Source organism: Nycticebus coucang, chromosome 5, assembly GCF_027406575.1.
Source record: "Nycticebus coucang isolate mNycCou1 chromosome 5, mNycCou1.pri, whole genome shotgun sequence".
Classification (NCBI taxonomy): Eukaryota; Metazoa; Chordata; class Mammalia; order Primates; family Lorisidae; genus Nycticebus; species Nycticebus coucang.
In genome coordinates this window covers 103787353-103790911 of record NC_069784.1, presented here as the reverse complement: position 1 = coordinate 103790911, position 3559 = coordinate 103787353, and the positions used below count along the sequence as shown (strand labels likewise).

At 37.6% G+C, this 3559-nt stretch overlaps 1 pseudogene; it reads right to left on the bottom strand.

The window, feature by feature from the left end:
• Positions 1-317: 317 nt before the first annotated feature.
• Positions 318-2855, bottom strand: LOC128585560 (small ubiquitin-related modifier 2-like; annotated as a pseudogene).
• Positions 2856-3559: the final 704 nt, after the last annotated feature.

The following is a 3559-nucleotide window of genomic DNA, read 5'->3' as shown; positions in this document are numbered from 1 at the left end:
AAAGGGAGTATTTTCAAAGTACCAGTATTTTTTCCCATCCCATCTCCATTTTAATGTCAACCAAAACATACAGATGGCCATTTAGTTAAAAACAACAAGAACAACCAAAAAACAAACCACAGTACATTATGCTTGTGCACATATACCAGTTACTTTATGTACAGTAGAGGAATGGGGAAGGGGGAAATGAAAAACTAGAGAAAAGTGTACAATAGTAGTTGGGATGTAGTGGAACCAAATTACAGTTTTCCAATGGAAAATGTAGCCTTATTCTGTAGGAACAGAGTTCTGGAATAAAGTAGCAGGTTCCCTCTTCACTAGACACCTCCTGTCTGCTGTTGGAACACATCAATTATATCTTCGCCCTCCAGTTCCAACTGTGCAAAGTGTCTGTTTCACTGATTGGCTGCCCTTCCAACCGGAATCTGATCTGCCTCATTAACAAACTGTGGTTCACAATAGGCTTTCCTTACTTTACCTAAGTGCTGTATGCATCTTAGTCTTAAACTGCACCACAGAACCATCCTGTCCCATCACCTTTGAATTAATATGATCATCACTGTCAATCTTGACTTCTTTCTTAGGCTTTTCCTCTGCTATGGCAGGAGACAGAGTTCCCTCAACAGTCACTTCACTAAAGGGGTACAAGGTCTGCACCAAACACTCACACAGGCACCCCCAGGAGCAGCAGAAGAGGGAGGCGGCAGCATGGGCCAGAGGCAGCCGCTTCTACATTTCTTAAACAATGATACATAAGCAAGTTCACTGAGGATTTGTTCTCCTCTCTATAGTTATTAAAATATATTTGATATATTTGATTTGATTCAGTAGGACTATTGACACTGGGATATTTAAAGTTGCCATATGGAGTTAAAATTTAAAAAAAAAGAACACTTACTTGGTGGGTAATCGTGGTCTATAGGTCAATGATTTAGGATGTTGCTGTCCAACAGAAATATAAAAAGCCACAAAGGTGAGCCACATATGTAATTTTAAATTATCTAGTAGGCCCATTTAAAAAAGTAGAAGGACAGTCAGGCATTGTGGTGGGTGTCTGTAGTCCCAGATAATTGGGAGGCTGAGGCAAGAGAATTGCTTAAGCCCAAGAGTCTGAGGTTGCTGTGAGCTGTGATGCCTCAACACTCTACTGAAGGAGACATAGTGAGACGCTATGTTTTTTTAAGTTGATAAGTCTACAATGTAATTTTAATATATAATCAGAATAAAAAATGTTAGTGAGATATTTTGCGTTCTTTCATTTTTCTGATTACCTGTGAAATGTGGTATGTATTGACTAGACACATTTCAAGTCTTCAGGAACCACAGGAGGCCACCATATTGGTTTTAAAGCATGGATAGACTTGACAAACTTCACATTTTTGCCTTCTATATTTGGTTTTTAATATCCAGGTGGCCTATGACCATACACTGTTGTTCTGCTCCACAGATGCTTTGACTTTTTTGTGAGAACAATTTTCAGCAGCAGAAAAAATAATAAAGGAAGAAAATATAATAGGGAATTAACTTTCATTAAACATCTCTGGGCTCCAGGAAAAGGGCTAGTCACTTTGTATTTATTATCTCATTAGTCACCTTATCAACTATTTGTAATGAGTGAGGTATATATACAGATAAACAAATAAACAATTATTGCACTACAAATCCAATGGATAGGAAAATTAAAGTTCAGAGAGATTAATTATCCAAGATTACATAATTAGTAAGTGGCAGAACCATTAGTCACACCTAGATCAGTCTGACTCTAAAACTGATGCACTTTTCAATATACACATACTTGATTTGGCTCAAGCTTCCAATGAACAATGCATCATCAGATGATTTTGCAGTGATGAGTAAGATCTTGGCAAGAGTTTGTTATAGACAGATATATCAGGAAGAGAATTATTGTAAAGCGAACATATTAGAGTTGGCTCCTGGTATATCCTGAGATTTAGTGAGAAGAAAACGTTTTGCTTAGGAGAGGCAAATGGGAACTTTGTGAAGGAAAATAAAAATAATAAACTGAGTTTGAACAAAGAGTAAAGAAACCTTGACCTTAATGAAAGTTTTGCATTTAATTCACTAATAGGACTTAAAATCACTTGGAAGATTTTTTTATTCTAAACATCTGAGAAGTAAAAGGAGGGAATCATCATAGAGTGTTATATAAACAATATTTTAAAAAATTAATGGGTTTTAGCTGAGTGAGGTGGTTCACGCCTATAATCCCAACACTTGGGAGGCCGAGACGTTGATTGCCTGAGTTCACATGTTAGAGAGCAACCTGAGTGAGAGCAAGATCCCATCTCTAAAAAATAGCTGGGCGTTGTGGTGGGTGCCTATAGTTCCAGCTACCTGGGAGGCTGAGGCAAGAGAATCACTTGAACCCAAGAGTTTGAGGTTGCTGTGAGTTCAGATGCTGTGGCACTCTACCAAGGGTGACCAAGTGAGACTCTGTCTCAAAAAAAAAAAAAAATGTGTTTTCCAAAACTACCTTCTTTATACTGTCTATCCTATCCTATCACTGGGAATGTAGCCTAAAGGACAACTTCCCATAGAGTCTGACATACAAGAGTGGGTCTCATACATTAGCATTGATTAAGATCACCCGGAAAACTGATAAAACACAAATTCCTGGCCCCTATCTCCAGAGAGTCTGATTCACTGGGTCTGAGGAGGGATCTGATATCCTGTATTTCCAGTAAGTTCTGAGGAGATGCTGATGCATAATTTTGAGCTGCCCTCATTTATATAGTGAGAGACAATTCAGGTAGGGAAATTATAGAGTCAATTTGTCATTTTACTGCCTGATCAGCTGCTTCTGGATTCCCTGAACTTTTCTCTTTTTGACTCATTTATCCTGAAAGTCAAAGGAATATTTAATTAGGAAGATTTAAATTTGTCCTAATAAAAAGGCAGGCATAACTTTAAAAGTTCTTGATTTCTATAGACCACTATATGGCATCGGTAGATTCAGTGCTGGCCAGTCAAAGCAGGGGATACTGCAAAAAGACTCTTTTCTGAGTTCTAGAATCTCCAAATTTGTGTAAGTTTCCTGATCTTGGATATTTATATTCTGGGACTCTAACAAACAAATATTACATTGATAAATATAGCGAGATGAGTAGGAAGTAGACAATTGCCATGTTTTGATGACAGTGAGTGTGCATGAAGGCTGTTTCTACCACCACTAACATAATGCCCTTATTAGGAAGTTATTCATAAGTAATGGCATGATTATTTATTTGTAAGAGTTCACAAGCACCTGAAGGAAAAAAATGGAATTCACTGGATCCATCATGGCTTCCTTAAAATCAGGATACCTTGTTTTTGTATGTGAATAGTTTTTTGGACCATGAGATAAGAAAGTGTGGTAAAAAAGTAAAAGCAAATTTAAGCAGACAGTTGACATCTATTTTTATCTCTTCTTATGGACACGATGAGGGAGCTAACCAGATGCAAGGATAATAACCATTGAATGGCTAACCAATCTAATGGAAAGTGAGATTCTTCCCCTCTTGAGGTAGGTGGTTATTAGAGTGCTACCCCTTTGTCCTTG